We start from the raw sequence: 16,752 nt of genomic DNA, 5'->3' as shown, positions 1-16,752 counted from the left end.
TCATTCTTTCTACACACGCTTTTCTGATCCATCAATACATTTTTTCTTTCAACAACGGTTTGCTGAGAACACACTACGGGCCACATGTCCTCCCTGACACCCTACTGATAAATTAACAACCCAAACCCAATCATGCTCGCCTTTGGACAGCCTCCATTCATTCACTGTCTCATGCTCTTCCTTCCCAAAACCTGCTCCAGGATTCCCATCACCCTACAGAAGAGAATGAAATCCTTGACCCTTAGCTCTGAGAACCATTCAACCTAACTTCACCCCAGTGACTGAATCTGAGGGACCTGGGAACTCAAACTTTAAGGCTCTCCACCTGTTCCCACCACATTTAGTGAAAAACTTTCCATCTCCAACATGCCTTTCAACAAGAAGCTTCCCCAGAGAGTTTAGAGCTGGGAATACAAGCCCACCCTCAAGACTGAACAAGAACATCAGAAAATAAGTCGGAGTGTAAGAACTCTGAGCTAGAAACGGAAGCATGTGCGTTCCTGTCTTTGCTTGGCAACTCACGGAACAGCACATTCTAGAGCAATCCTCGCTCTTCCAAGGTGCTTCGACCTAAAAAAGCATTTCATCTGAAGGATTTCCACTCAACTTTTCTGACTGGTTTAAGAATCTGATATATGTTAAGTATCAAAAACGCCAAGGGGTCTCCAAAGTCGCCCACAGACTCCCAGATCCGAGGGCGCCAGGTCAAGAACCTTTGTGTTAAAGCTCCAAGGTCTACTGTGTGGCAGATTCATTTTTGTTTCCATCTCAAGCCTCCAGGCCACCAACCAAACCTGCTTCTGGTGGAGCCCTTCAACACTGAGGATGGAAATCCTAGTTCTCTCCCTGACTCAACACATTCTAAGCTGGGATCATGAATCCTTTGCCCCCAGCCCACAAACAGCTGGGAAAAGGAGCCGGAAGCCAGCAGGGGTGGGGGTAGAGCAGGGGAGAATGCAGAGCAACTGTCTCCCCTCCCAAGCAAGCCCCCTCTCTCACCTGCTGGGACTTTGCCCTTCCCTCCCTACCATCATTCATCTACCACCCCCTCCCCCATAAGAAGATGCACCTAGGTGTGCACTCAAGCCCATCCTCTTCTAGAATCAGCTGTGGCAGCCCTACGGGAGCCCCCGGTCTGCTCACAGAGAAATACCACACCTCCTTGAAATTCAGGCATGGGTGACTGATCTAGACCAGGGTGCTGCAATGAGTGACCCCAAGACCTTCAGGGGTGATGAGGCCCGTGGGGCCAGAACAAGGTGCAGGTGGCAGAGGGCGGGAGGGGCCTTCCGAGGAAAGGTGAGGTCACCTGCACCGCAAGCAGCAGCGGGTGGGCGCCGGGCTCCCCGGGTCTAGAAGGGAGTCGTGCCTGATGCCACCCTCCTCACTCCCCCACAGCCTCTTTGTCTCTCTTTTCAACCCCTCCACAGCAAGTTCCTGAACATTATTCTTCCCCCTCAACTTCCCCCAGCTTGTCAGATGCTGCTGCTGACGGCTGTTCAGCGCCCCCAACCCACTGGGTGCAGGAGAACACGCACCCAGCAGGGTTGTGGCAGGCGGAGGAGGAGGAGGAAGGGGGCCTCCATCGGGACGAGGCCAGCAGGGGTGGGGGAAGGAGGAAGGGGGGGGTGGGTTAGCAGCAGGAGGCAGGAGGAAAGGGGAAGAAGTGGCAGAGACGGTGGCTGGGTGGGGGAGGGGCCTCATTAGAATAGTCTGCCGAGGGCAGTGTGGGAATGCCTTTTTTCCACGCTCACTCCAACCCTCCTCCCCAGGCAAACAATGGGAGAGAGAAGGGTTAACTCAGGGCTTTGGCATTTGGGCTAAAGGCTCCTACCCCCAGTTCCCAAGGTCCTACTCCAGAGCGGCCCAGAGGTGGGGCAGGACGAGGGAGACACCCTACCGCCCCCAACTACCGCGGCTCAAGGAAGCCACTTCGTCTGGAGTTTGTCCAGCCGGGAAAGCCAAGGGTAACCCCACACTAGCAGAGGCAAGGCCTCCCCGACCAGTCCTGTCTTCCTGGGCAGCTGTCCCGCCTCCACCTCCCTCTGCTTCCCGTTCCAAAGGTCAGAGGTCTGGGCGCCCATGCGGACTCCCCACTGGCGCAGGGGATCCCAGGCTGTCCGGGGCCACCGTCGGGCTGCCCCTCATGGTAACCGCTCATGGGCCCCGGCCCCTGTCAGGGTCCCACTGCTCCCTCCCAGCCGGCACCACTTCTCTCTGTAGGCCTGCCCGCTGGCTCCCAGGGACACCCACAGAAGAAATGGTCCCTCCCAAGAGACTGCAAGGTGGGCATGGCCCGAGGACTGCACTGGTGCCCCAGCCAGCAGCACAGGTCGGCAAGGAAATGCCAACAGCCCATCAGCCAGCCAGCTGGGGAGAGGCGCTGCCTGCAGCCCAACTCCTGGGCTCCCAACTCCGCGGGGCCAGAGCCTGCCCCTCAGCCTTCAATGACTACTGCCCCAGGCTCCCACGCTGGGGCTGCTGCTCTGGGCTCTGCACTGTCACGTCCCACCTGAGCGCTGGGAAGAGTGGGGTTTGGGGCTCCTGCGGAGGGAGTGGGTGGGACAGCACTAACTCAGCATCTCCAGAACTCAGGCCAGGCAGAGCAGCCAGCTCCTGCGGGCCAGGGAAGCATACTTTGACTCTTCTCAAATCCAGAGGGCTGCAGCGGCCCAGAGATCCTCCCACCGGCCCCTGCCGCCTCCCCGCCCCCAGTCTCCCCAGGGCTCCGTCCAGGAACCTACCCATAAGGCCAGGTGCAGCCCCTCTGTGGTCCGGCTCAGGTGTGAGCCCCGGCCCTGAAGCTCTGTAAGTAGCTGCCCGTCTGGGGGGAGGGGATGGGGGCGATGGGGCTGGGGGCGGAGGGGGCCAGAGAGAGGGGGAGGGGGGAGGTGGGGGGGAGGGCTTGAACATTTTCTTTGTCTAGAACTCCAGGTCACGTGGGCCCCGCTGGAGTGCCTGGTTGGCTGCAAGCGGGCCGGGGGAGGGGGCCGGCTCTCAGACGCTGGCAGTGGGCCAGCCCCTCTCCTCCCGTCCGAGGGGCGCGGGCCGCCGCTAGGGCCTGGGGGCGCGGCTGGGCCTCCGCCCGTTCCCAGGACCCCGCCCCGGCCGGGCTGGAGGCGGTGCCGCCCCCTCCTCCTCCTCCGGGCTGGCCCTCCCGCCCCCTCTTCCCCAACTCTGCGAGAGCTCGGAGGGGCGCCGTGGGGCGAGGCGGGGAGCCCGCAGAGGCAGGGAAGGGGACCGGGAGGGAAGGGGCTGCTCTGCGGCGGCGGAGGTAAGCCGGGAGCGCGGAGAGAGCCAGGAGCGCCGGCAAAAGAAGAGAGGAGGTTGCGGACGGCCTGGGAGAGCCAGGAGAAAGTTGTTAAAAGTCAGTCTCTCGGAAGCACAACCAAAAAAAAAAAAAAAAAAAAAAAAAAGGAAAATAAAAGAAAACAAGAAAAAGCTTACAGATGAGCGTAGAGGCCCAGGAAGCTGGAGGGAAAACTCAAAGCACACAGAGGCGGACAGAAGGCGCCTGCAGAAATTGGGAGCGCTCCAGAACGAGAACTGCTGGGGAGAGGGCTGTCCTCTTCATACTACAGGTGGATAGAAAGGGGTCCCTTAAAAGCGTGGCTTGAGTTCAGGCTTTGAAAACCTCTTCCTGGCCAAACCCCTGGGTCCCCTAGGCGCTCAGCATCTGCGCTGAATGTCCCATGTTCCTGTGTGCAAGGTGATGGTGGGGAGGGCACACCCGAAAAGTTCGGCAATTTCCCATCCCTGAGCACAACCATCTGCGGCTCAAAGGAAAGACTTTCCTCTCCCGGAGCCTCCAGGTGCAGCCCCCAGGTGCAGCCTCAACCAATTCGAGTTCCCTCCTCCCGAGCAGAGGTCCCTCCCCCGCAGGGAGGCGCGCGCGCACACACACACACACACACACACACACACACACGGAGTCTCCACCCACACCCCACACAGAAGCAGACCGTCTTGGCCCCGCCTTCAAGGAGTTGACAGATTCAACTACACTTGGGGAGATAGAAAAAGGCCCCTGAAAAACATCTGTGAAGATAACTATACCACAAATACCAAGCCCCACCGACCTGGCTGGCTTGAAAGCCACCAGAAAAATGGCTAATAGGAATGAAAAATGAGGCTAAGGAAGGCAGTGCGCAGCAGAGATGAATCCGATTTGGAATGAGGTAAGAAAGGAAGGAAATAAAGAGATCTAAGGCTGGAATGGGAGTAAAATCTGCCCACCTCCACCTGCCACCTCCCTGTAGGACTCCGGCTAAAGGCTGCTGAGAAGGAGGCCAATGGATGCATCCTAGAGCAGCGAAGAAAAAGAGCAGACTTTCTGAGAAGACCAGATGAACGGGTATTTTGGAAAGATCAACCTGGTTTCAGTTTGCATGATGAATCAGAAGAGCAGAGGAACTGAACGTAATCGCTCTGGGCAGCAGAGGGCCTTTTAGCCAGCAGCACCTGTTGGAAGATCTGGACTTGGGTTCTGGTTCCACCACCATGACCTTGACAAGTCACTTAACCCCAAGAGGTCCGTTTTTCTCATTTGCAAAACAGAAGTGATAACATCTGCCCTCCCAGACCCTGGGATACCAGCATCTCTTAAAGAGATAATGCCCCAGGTGCCTGGCTTCCAGCCATAGTCAGCTGGGAACATACCAGCTGGAAGCCATGCCCACAGAATGAGGTCAAGAGATGTGCTGGGAAGGACAGCCCACCTTCCCTCCTGGGGCTCAGCATTCTTCCAAGGGCCATCAGAGCAAGCAAGCCCTGAAGAGGGAGGAGGATGCCAAACTAGAGAGAGGGCTTTCTCCAAATAATACCCGGGAAGTTCAAACTTCCCTCTCCCAAGCTGGACGGAGGCCCAGCAACCATACAGCCAGGAGAAGGAGCCATTCCACAAAACACAGGCTCTTCTGCTCCAGCCCATCTTTCAACCCCATCAAGGTTTCTGGCACAATTTTTCAGGAGGGCCCCAAGCAGAGATGAGAAACCATGAATCTGTACCTCCTGCCTGCTCTTGTCCTTTAAGGAATGCAATAGGACTTGCTTTGCTGCTTCTCTCACTGATGTCTGCTCAGCATCCAGGGCCAGTAAACAAGGCCACTCCAACATCCCCCCCCCCACACACACACACACAGGCCTTCTCTCAAATGAAGTTTCTGATCTGGTTTGGCTGGCTCTTTTTAAACACGCTCTATCTCCTCTATGACACTTCCTTCTCCATTACCACGTGGCTATAATATCTTCGACTCTACAACTCTTTGGTATTGGGACTTCTTCAGATAGCAAGCAGCGATGTCTATGCACGCAGCCAGGACTCAAGGTGTCCGAATGGACCAGCGCCATCATTTTCACTTTCTCTTGGCCCGCTTATAAAGTAGCCTTTCCCTCCACCTGCCAAACTTCCTTACTCTTATCTTTTAAAATTAACTCAAATCTTATTCCTCCTACACAGCTCCCAGCTTAAGCAAAAGAAAGCCCAAACTCAAGGTTGCCCCCTCGCCAACCTCGGGTACCATCCCTCTCCTGTAGTCATGCAGAGAGGAAAGGTTTCCCCCTCTTCCATATGATGCTGAGTCACTCAGAGATTCGTGTCTTCTTCATGCTCAGTGGGCAGAGAAAGACCCTCAAACAGAAGAGACCTCAGAGTTAGAACAAGAGGGGACCTTAGCAAAAGGTCAGGGAAAAAACCAGGGCAGGCTTCAAGGATCCTCAGGTCACATATGTCTTCGGCCTTCCAAAGTAATCCTCTAGAGCTGGCTCCTGAGATAGATCTTTTTTCTAAGTTTGCTTATTTATTTAGGTAATCTCTACACCCAAAGTGGGGTTTGAACTCAACGACCCCGAGATCAATTCCAACCGGGCCAGCCAGGCGCCCTGAGACAGGTCTTTTGATTGTGATAAAGATGGTCAGCCAGAAGTAGAAGAGTCATGCAAAACAAGGCAAGGTCTTGGGAATGTGGTAAAAGTAGGCTGAAAAGGGGGAACTCCTCAATGAAAAGAAGATCTGGTGGATGTCAAGAGCCTAAAAGAAGTGTTGGAGAGGAAATATCCAGGACGCCCCGAAGAGAGGGTGACCTTAAAGAGAGGGCACCCTTCCTGCCTGACAGGGAGAGAGCAGGCCTGATGAATTACTTTATTTCAGGACACCTGACTCTTCACCCTGACCCTGGATTCATCAAGCAAACTTCTAATCTTAATAACGTCTTCCTGTGACTCTGATACCACTGAGTTGCCCGAAGGCCAAAGGACAAGCGGCAGGATCTGTGTGGCAAGGAGGACCCGTCCCGTTAGAAATCGGTAAATTTAACATTATGGTATCTGTCACATTCCTGTGTGTCTGAAGAACATGGTCACAGTGAGTGCGGTTAATCTGACTTTCCAGCTCACGGAACTGAGAGCCGACCACCCCCCCATCCCACCCCCCCCCCTCCAACCCCAGCAGGAGTTCCCACATGTCAAGGTGGGATTGCCATGTCAGCTGTGCTGGGTGTTCTGCTTTGACATGACATCCAGTGCTGGAAGGAGCGGGGAGGTGATGTGGCCTCTACGAAACAGGATATTTAACTGCCTGAGTCCCTCTACTCAAAACCAGAGAAGCCATGATCCCTATGAAGCCATCTGCAAAGCCACACATCGAGGATGCCCGGCATACTTTTTTGGCCACACGTGCATTCCCAGCCATCCCAAGGCCAGGGAGGCTATATCCAAGACAACAAGCCATGAGGTCAAAATGGATGTCTATTCTGATCTGATCTCCCACCTACAAGCCCAAAAGCCTCCCACGGGAGCAGGAGACACTGACTACCTGCTGATTACAGACAACACTCTACGCGGCATTCAAGGCTCCCACAATCTGTATAGCGCTTACATCACGCGGCCCACACTGGGCCCACCCACTTGCTATTCCCCAAATATGCCCTTCCCCAGCCTCTGTGCCTTTGCTCATGCTGTTCCTCACTCCTCCCCTTCAACTCCCACCAGCCCAAATCCCATCTAGCTTCCCCCACCCAGTTCACCAGTTACCTCCACCAGGAGTTTCTTTAGACCCAAACTGTCCAACGGGGTCACGACTCACTGCATGTGCTATTTCAATTAATTAAAATTAAATAAAACTAAAAGTTCAGTTGCACTGGCCCACCTTCCGGGTGTCCCAAGGGCCACATGTGGCTGGGGCGACTGTTCTGGACAGCACAGATTTTAAAACATTTTTATCGTTGCAGAAAGTTCTGCCGGGACAGTGCTGCTCTGGACCCTCCCCTTACCTCCCCCCTCCCCCCAATTACCCTGTCCCTCTTCCACCTTACTCCCAGAGCACCTCGTAAGCCTCTCTCAGCACCTGCCAATATTTGCCCACTAAGGCAATTGTGTACTCATCTTTCTCCTCCACAAGATTAAAACTCCTAGAGGGCAGGGCCTGGACCTCGCTCGGCTTCGGGTGGAAGCAGTGAGGACTAGACCTCCTTGCACCTTGTAGGGGGGTTTAAACAGTGTTTGCTGAACGGGATTCAACATGGTCTTGGGAGCCTCCTCCAGAATCCACTGCCCAAGTTCCCAGTTGGGGACAGATACTTTGCAGAGCAAAATTCTAAGAGGTACTAAGAGGTCCATGCCTAGGCCCCCCTCCAAAGAGCCCGGGGAATCTTTGTTTGCCTGTTCCCCTGCAATCCATATGGAGGTTGCAAGCAAATGACCAGGACTGGGCTGCTGGCAGTGAAGCTAAAAATAGCCACGGAGCCAACAGCAAGGAGTTAGCAGGACTTGTTGCTAGGGAGACCAATCGCAGGGAGAGCAACTAAGCAGGAGAGTGTCAGACCTGCACCTGGAGAGCAGAGGCCATAGTTGGGGGGGTGGGGGCGGCTTCACGTTGACAGGGGTCCAAGGTTCCCACCTAGAGATGTTCTGCCTTCTGGCAGCTCCTCACTAATGCTCTAAGTGGGGCAAATGTTCCCCTTGTCCCTCAGTAACCCATCTCCATGGAAACCACCATTACTGGGGTGAAGTACCAGCCCCTGGAAGGGAGGCCTCCGCCTGGAGCTGGTTGTTATGGCAACATGCCCCCCCTTCCTGTCATTCTCTCTCTCCAGCCTTCTCCTGTGGGGGAAAGGTGGGGGCCTGGTCTTGGCTTAGCCAGCCTGACCAGGAAACACCCGCTTCCTGACGAGTAGCCTGCGAGGGGCTCTTCAGAAGCTCTGAGAACCCAGAAAGACTGGTCAGTCCTCAGCACAGGGCAGGGCTTCCTTTCCTTCCCGAAAGGGCCCCACAGATCATCTTGCCAGGAGAATCCCCAAGTCAGTTGGGTTTAACTGTATTAGGATCACCCAAGGAGGTTTTTTTAAAAAATACAGATTCTTGGGCCCTCCTGCGGAGATCAGCAGGCTTGGGGCAGGGCCCAGGAATCCACTGAGAAACCTCCCTCGGTAATTCTGATTCTTGCCAGGTGTGGAAACCACTAAAGGCCCCGGCTGTCCTTGTTACAAACCAGGAAACCGAAGCCCTCAGGAACTGAGCCCACCCAGAGGGTCTGAGCCACTAACTGAGGAGGAAGTGGTCTGGAGAGAGGAAGGGCAGGTAGAAGTAGAGGCTGAGGTGAGCTCGCCCCGGGATCCAGGAGCACAGGGCCTGTCCCCACTGCTCCCCTTCAAGCCAGAACACGCCACCGGCTGATACTGGACTGTGATTTAGAACCGAGCCTCCCGACAAGTGGTTCCCTGTGGCACAAAGCAGAGGTAATGGGGCTGGGCAGCGTGGTTCCCAGAGTGCAGAGAATGGTGGCAGCCCAGGCGGATGAAGGATGAACGGGCTGAAAGAAACGATCGTCCTACGATCGTCCTTCGGAAGGAAACGAAAAGGGTCACCATGGCAACCCGCACTGTGCCGGCCTGTTGGGCTCTGTGCCATCCTCCCCAAACTTGGGCCCAGGAAAGGTGCAGCATTCAGGCAAACGCTGGGGGCCAGGGGCACCCCATCCCCCTCGCGAGTCGAAGAACCCACAGGAGGGTCCGTGCTGTACTCTGGAGCCGACATCTGAGCCCACCTGAACCCCAGCCCGACCCCGGGATCCAGGAGCACAGCTGTCCCGAGCACCCACCACCGCTGGGCCCAGGGAGGACACTGCGGAGGTGGGGGAGACGGGCCTCCACCCTTGTGTTACTCACAGCCCGACTGTGTGCCCGAGACCCACCGCGCATGGAACCACAGCCCTCCTCCAAGACAGCATGCAATTAGGTGGTAAATTATGTGGTGGGGAGGCGGTCTCCGTGTGCTGAAGGAAATCGGAGGAGACCCAGATCGGCGGGGGCGGGCACGGGAGTGCAGCGGGGTGGGGAGCGAGGAGTGGGCACAGCCTCCTGGTTTCTCAGACAGGAGCAGCCAGATCTTCAGGGGTGTCTGCGGCCGCCTCGGCTCCCCAGCACAGGGAGGGCAGGGGTGCGAGGGAGGAGGCGCCCCGGGGCGCCCGCTGTACGATCCACACACTCAGTCCCCCTCGCACGCATTCCAGGGATCCAGAGAGCCACAGAAAGGGTCGGGAGGCCCTTCCTAGCTGACCCCTGGCCTCATCTCTCCTTGCCATCACCCTAGGCGGCCTTCACTCGTCCCAGCCCTGTCATTCTCTCCAGTCACTGCGGCACTTTCCCTGATGCCAGGGGCCTGGGAGCCCCAGCCGCCGAGGCTCCTGGAGCTGCAGCAGCGGCTACCTCGTCCCTCACTGACCCACCCGCCTTCTCCTTCCCGCCAGCTCCAGCGCCACTCAGTAAGGGGAAGGCTTCCCCGCAAAGCCAGCTCTCCCCTCCAGATCGCATTCAGCCCTCAGCCCAGAGTGGCGGGGTGTGCAGGGCTCCACCAGGGAGTGGGGGGCGGGGTCTGGGCAGGGAGCAGGGGTACAAGTGGCCATGTGGCTGGCCCGTACCTCACCGAGTCCCCACCAGGAGCCGGATGGGAGGGCTCAGACTGAGCAGGGGATCACAGTGGATGCCAGGAGCTTCGTTCAGCAAATGCCTACCTTCTCTGGATCCTGGTTTCCTAATCAGTCTGATGGGACCACGGATATCTGCTGAATGTTACAGGAAGGACAGAAGGAAGTTGGGGGGGCAGCATTTGACAGGTGGAAAGAACCCTATGTCAAGTTGGCTTAAGGACTTGTCGATGTGGTCACTTTGCTTTAGAAACCCGAGCCTTGCGAGAAACGTAGATTTCACACCTTGGGGTATGGGTCAAAAGGAACCTGGTAAACCCAAACTGCCTGGGCTGCTGTCCCCTTCCCTCCCCTCCCCCACCCCTGCTCTAGGCCTGGGGGTCAAAGGGAGGGGCCTCGGGGACCACCATTCAGATTCAGGCATGCAGACCCTCTCAAGTTTCAGAGTCCTAAGAGAAGCCCCAGGAGGATCCCGGCGGACGAGCCAAGCGGTAAACTGCTGAAAACAGCAGGAACGCCTACAATCTCCATCCCAAAGGGAAAATTTGAATTCCTGTACCAAGTCCTTTCCGGTCTTCTCTCCCCCACCCATGTTTGGAAACAGTTCCCTAGCGCTGCCCGCTTTAGACGCCGCACATCTTTCCCAGCTCAGGATTCCCGATCGGAGAGTCCCACCCTGGGCTGTACGTTAGAATCACCTGGAGAGCTTCAGAAACTCGGGGGGGGGGGGGCAGGGTCCATCACTAAATTCCAAATGTAAGGAACAAATCCAGAGGAGGGGCCCAGACCATGGTGGTTAAAGCAAAAACAAAAATCCCCGGTGACCCCAATGTGCACAGAGCACCCCCCCCGCACCCCGCAATGTAGGTGATACAATAAAGACATCTTTTGGAAATCACTTGCGTCCCAAGTTTGGTTTCCTTGGAATCATCCAAAGCTTGGTGGTTCTCAAACTTCCGTAAGTCTCAGAATTATCTGGGGAGCCGGCTAGAAAATCAGCTTTCCCGGGAACCCCCCAAGAGGCTTCTGCCTCTAGGACGTTCCAAAAGAGGCCTGGGAATGGGCCTTTTGAATGCCCTGCCCAGGTGATTCTGATGCAGTGTTACTACACCAACACACCCTTCAAGATGCTGACTTCTGATCGCACTTTTGTTGTGTATAAAGCAAGTCCAACTCAATTTTTGGTATCTGTTTACCCCGCAAAGTTGCCCTTTAAACAGCATCTAGAAGCAAATACTCAGGAGACTGAGCTGTTTCATCCCTATTTTTGTTCAACCCATCTAGGTTGGGAATGGAAAATTAAAACATTTATACTGCCCACCATTTACTGACTAAAGAGGAATAGGGGAAGAGTCATAAGGCACTGCAAAGAGTTGTAATTAAAAAATGGCAAGTCCGAAAATGGAAAATTATACACACACACCCAAACACACATACACACACACACAAGACATGGTGGCCTTGGGAAAAGTATAAACTGAGCGGTGGAGGCCAGGATGACTAGACACTTCACGCAGATTAGAAAGGGCTCTGCAGATTAGCGACAAAGGGGTCTTGAATGGTCCTCTAATGGGTTTCAGAGCTCCTTCTGGGGAAGTCCTCAAAGTCCCGGCTGCCAGGGACTCCCAGGAGCTCTGCGTCCCTGCTCCGCACTATCCGGGTCAGTGCGGGCTGCTCTCCAAGCCTGCACTCCAGGCCTTTCCCTTCCCCCTGCAGCGTGCACTCACCTTCCACAACGGGGACCCTAATTCCGAACCCACCTTTTGAGCTGCCTGGTACACCTCTCCCCATTCACGGCCACCCTGCTGACTTCTCAAAAGCAGTTTGTCTAACAACGTCTAACTCAAAGGTCCAGCCCCTCCTAGGAGAACCTTTTCCCAACCTTGGGGTAGGCAGAGAATTCTGAGCTACACACACTAAAAAAATGAAAGAAAAAAAAATGGGATAAACTGGACCTTATTAAAATGAAGAACTCCTGCTGATCAAAATACATCCTTAAGGAAATGAAAAGCCCACACCACCGTCCGGTCCCAAAGCTGCTCTCCCTCTAGGATTCTCTAGCTCAGATGAAGACCACCACCCCCAGTCCCCAAACAAAGCAGGTTTCTCTCCACCCTCCAACTGCAGACAGTTCTATCCTGTCTGCCTCCTGTGACCTGGACCCTCGGTCAAAGCCATGGAATGTTGTCCTAAGTCCTCCTCCTTCTCAGCTTTTTGGCTCTGGCCTCCCTTGCCATGCCGCCAGGGTCACCTTCCTAAAATCCACACTCGCTTCTCTCACACCCCTGCTCTCTCCTGCACAGTGAAGCCTCGGTCTCTCACTGTGACAGGAAGGCCTTTGCCGATCTGACCATCTTCCTCTGTCGTCTTATCTCTTCTTACACTTCCTGACTCTCACACACGACGTACCAGAGCCTCTTGCTGTTCCCTACCCAACCCAGAAGCTTCATGCCTCCTCTTTGCCCTCAGTGGTTCTTTCCCTGAAATCCCGCCCCCACCACCAACCCTCCCCCGCGCCCCCGCGGCCAAGAGCTCCTGCCTGACACTGAGGTTCATGGTGAAAAGTCCAGCCTCCTCCAGCAGCCCCATGCAGCTCTGGGACGGGCCAGGGAGCAAGTCCTCCAGCATCAGCTCAGCGCTGTTGTGTGTTCAGTAACAACTGAATTCAAGCCCATTAGCTCCTTCATCTAACGTACTGGCTAGAGTCATATAGGCAGGCTGGCCTCCCCAGGCTTGAACGTCCCTGGGGGTCTCCTGGACATGCGTCTGCTCTTTAAAGCAAAGCAGGGAGAACATCGCCATTATATATTCTCCTTTGCCTCATAGAAAGTGCTAGATGGGCGCCTGGGGGCTCAGTGGGCTAAGCCTCTGCCTTCGACTCAGGTCATGATCCCAGGGTTCTGGGATCGAGCCCCATATCGGGCTCCCTGCTCAGCGGGAAGCCTGCTTCTCCCTCTCTGTGTCTCTCTCTGTCAAATAAATACATAAAATCTTTAAAAAAAAACAAAAAAAGTGCTACGAGAATGTTTCCCGAGGTTGAACTAATGATGCAAACCATCTTGAAGTGCTCTGGACTCCAAACTCCCAGAGGATTTCTTGGCACCTGCCGCAGGAGCCCACCCAATGCCGTGCTGCTACCATTCCTGCCAGGGAGACTCCCGGCTCCTGTGGAAGGCCTGCATGCTGTCTCCTCTCTTCGGCAAGCCTGCGCCAAGGTCCTCAGGCAGGGCTAGTCAGTCGCTCCCATGGCCCATATGGTCCTATTTCCAAAATGGCCCTACTGGGCTACAGGCAGACATTCCCATACCTGCCCACCCCTCTGGAGGGGAAGGGGGATCCCGGGGTGGGATTCTGGCTTTCCTCCACATTTGTTTCCTTAGTGTCTAGAAAATGTGGGAATGGGGTAGATACCCAAACACACGTGGTGTTATCTTAAAGCCTGAGCACACAGTACTTCCTCAGCTAAGTTTCAACAAGTCCTTGAAATAATGAATGAATATGTGCTCATGAAAAGGAAACCAATAATAAGGGGCAGATCTAAGCAGATGCCACCAAAGCCGGAAGCTGGAAGGTGAATTCCCGAGCTAAGGAAATGCCCCAGGAGGACAGGAGTGTGGTTGACACACTGGTGGGGGTGGGGATGGGGGGGTAGGTGGAGAGCACGCTTTGCAACATGGCCCTTTTCGGCCCCTCCCCAGCCCAGACCTGGTGTCTGAAGATAGTACCACAGTCAACCTTTCTGATCTGAGCATGTAACACCAGAGGAGGAAAGAGAGATAGCAGGGAAGCGGAAAAAAAAGCTAGACTATAGCGCCAAACACGTCCATGTCACAGAAGTCTTTATACAAATCCTTATCGGGATACTTTATGGGTGTGCTTCCTACAGAGGTACGTATGTAAGGTCTGAGAACGCACTCGAATACTTGATTTGGAATTCACGTACAGGGTAGTATAGGAGACAAAGCCACCACAGAGCAGGACTCCCGCCCTCCACCCCCAAATTACAAAATTTTAAAATCTTTGGGGTCAGCTACGTCTATTTCCGTCAGGTTACAAATACGGAAGCGGACGTGCAGACAGAGAGGAGAAAGACCTTCTCAAATCGATCAGGGGCCGAGGCTGAGTCCAGAAACCAGGCCTCCTGAATTGCATTCCAACATTGTTTTAATCCAATCGCACAATGTCAAACGGACAGCCGTGAGAAAACTGCAATTCAAGGGAAGGAAGGGCTTAGGACCAAAGTTGCAGAGTGGGGCGGACCAGTCCCAGGGACTGAAAAGGACCCAAACCTGGAAAGACAGTGGGTGGCCCAGGAGATGGGGAGTGGATGCAGCTGGGGGCTGCTGGGCCACCTAGCGCTGCCCCTCTTTTAACCCCATACTTTAGTTGGAAGAAAAGCTACGACTGCAAACCAGGAAGATTCTGTTCTAGGTGAGTCGTTTGGGTGCAAAACAGAGCAGCATGAGATCAGTCTTGCCCTGGGAATGCTCTACAAGCATATCCATGTGGTTCTTACCTCCTTATCTAGGGGAAATCTTGGTTTCCTATCAGTAAAACCGGGATAAAAATAGTTCTTATAGTAATTGCAGACAATGTATCTGTCCAATGACAAAAATAAAACAGTTTACTAATGAGTTTGATGTCCTTTACTCACGGGAAAACAGTCCACGGATCAGGGAGCACAGAACCCAAAACGTAACGGAGCACTCTCCCCGAGGGATTCTGGATGGGAGAGAGCTTGCTAGAATATTGGGAGAGGCAAGGCGGAAGCAGGGCTCGATTGGCTAGGAAGTCAGGAGTTTCCTTATAAGGCTAGCAGGTCCTGCTTTTTTAGGCTCAGGTGAGCTGGCGCAAAAGCTGAGCCAGACGACTATGATTGGTGCCCGTGAGGTTTGCGGACAAGTGTTTCCCATAATCGCAAATGGACTGAGGTTTACATTTCCGCCCCGGCGGGGGGCACCCTGAAGCAGACTCTGTTTGGTGGGTCCCGATATACGAGTTCAGTTGATCACATCTTAGCTCTGGGGTGAAAGTGAACGCTCTTGGCACAGTGCCTGGCAAGAAATAGGAGCTCAGTCAAGTCCGACTCCTTTCGCTGGGTTCCAGGGTTGGTGCGGTCAGCTGCTAGACCCTGCCGCCCATGGCTACCACTTGCTTTCTCATCCCTAAGAAGTGGGGATTGTTCTAAGAGCTCTTCTCTGTACCCTCCAGATGAAGTGAACGCTCCAGGGTGCAAACGGCCCACCTACTTAGGAGACCATGGGAGCCTCTAGGATGACAATTTTCACAGCCCATCCTAAAGGCCAGCCCTGAAAATCATTCTGATTACAGGCTGTCACAGACATACCTTTAAAAACCTGTTCAGCCTTTTGGTAAAGTAGTCTTGTCATGCCTGCCCCAAATGGCCTCACTTCCTGGAAGGGAGATGTTATTTTTGAGGCCATCCTGTAAGAAAGTTCACATTGTCATAAATTTACATACGGCGGATAAGTAAGGAATGCCTGCTGACCAGAACAACCTAAAACTACTTGCCGTATACTTTGCTCATAATCTGGTTTTAGTCCTTAATGGTTTACGTTGCTGGTGCCACCATTTCTCAAGTCTCCTGTACTAAAGCCCAGAGGATCACACCTAATTCATCTCCTTATTCCCAAAGCCCCCAGCACAATGGCCCCCTACGTGGTAGGTGCTTAGCGTTTGCTTATTAAATGGAATATAGCACAGCAGGAGACGAGCCTCTGGACATTCACAGGCTGTTCTCCCCAGGACGGACAGGAAGCACGGTGGGGTTATAAAGCAAGCAGAAGCAACATTTGCTGGGCTCCTAGTAGCAACAGCACAAATGGCCAAAGACCATATGAAAAGATGTCCAACCTCACTTACTATCTGGGAAACGCCAATTAAATCATAGCAAGACATCATTTTCTCCACCCCTTAGATTAGCCCAATAATGACGCTGGCAAAGGTGGAAGTCTACTCATGCCCTGTTTATGGGAGCAGAAATTGGTCCTTGCCCTTTCTGGAGGGCAATTTGGCAGACCTGACAAAATGGAAAGCACACAGTCCCTTCGACCTAGCATTTCTCTTTCTGGGTGTCTGTCTTAGAGAAACACAGATGCACAAAGAGGCAGGACCAGGGATGCTCACCACCGCAGGTGCTCACGCGATAAAACACTCAACCAACATGAACACCGCGCACAGCCCCCCACCCCACTTCAGAGAACAAGTAAGTAGAACCGTGGTAATCTGTACAGTGGGATAGAACCGTAATTACATGGCTAGATTGTTGGTGCTTATTGTAAGTGAAAAACCAAGCTGTAAAATGAAACTATGATGTGGTTCCATTTATGTAAAAAAGGAAAAGAAACAAAAACAACTGTGAAACAAAATTATATATTTATACACACAGAGATGGACAGAAAAAATCACGTCCTATCACCAAACTAACAACTACGTGCTTCTGCTGGGGGACTTAAACCCATGGGGGAGGGGTGAGTCTTTTTTTACAAGAAGAACGCATTTGTGTAATACGTGTGTCATTTAAAATCATTTCGAGAAAATAATAATAATTAATAAATAAATGAAATCATTTCAAAAATCATCAGGTTCCTGTTTTAGGCAAGCCCTGCTCTAGGAGCTTTGGATATTAAGAATTCCTTTATTAGCCCACATGATTCTGAGACTCGAATTATTGATTCATTCAGCACACTTTTACCCAGTCCCTCCGGAATGCCAGCCCTGGGGACAGCAGTGCGCAGAGGGCCTGCGTCTACCAAGCTCGGGGTGGGGAGAGGCAGAAAGCAGGCACAGGCACAGGCACGGGCTGCTCACGT

At 53.8% G+C, this 16,752-nt stretch overlaps 1 protein-coding gene across 5 annotated transcripts in view; it reads right to left on the bottom strand.

Moving 5' to 3' along the window:
• Positions 1–16,752, bottom strand: part of DNMT3A (DNA methyltransferase 3 alpha) — a 98,036-nt gene that overhangs the window by 14,687 nt on the left and 66,597 nt on the right. Inside the window, exon 1 of one of the 5 annotated variants that reach the window (XM_013052978.2) lies at positions 2,745–2,861. The exons of the other annotated variants lie outside the window; for them this stretch is intronic. The gene's annotated coding sequence lies outside the window, so the exon portion shown is untranslated. Of the gene's footprint in view, positions 1–2,744; positions 2,862–16,752 lie in introns of those variants that run through there. 5 annotated transcript variants of the gene reach the window in all.

Source organism: Mustela putorius, unplaced genomic scaffold (assembly GCF_011764305.1).
Source record: "Mustela putorius furo isolate JIRA1106 unplaced genomic scaffold, ASM1176430v1.1 tig00000281_pilon_pilon_pilon, whole genome shotgun sequence".
Taxonomy (NCBI): domain Eukaryota; kingdom Metazoa; phylum Chordata; class Mammalia; order Carnivora; family Mustelidae; genus Mustela; species Mustela putorius.
This window is presented reverse-complemented; position numbering and strand designations above follow the sequence as displayed.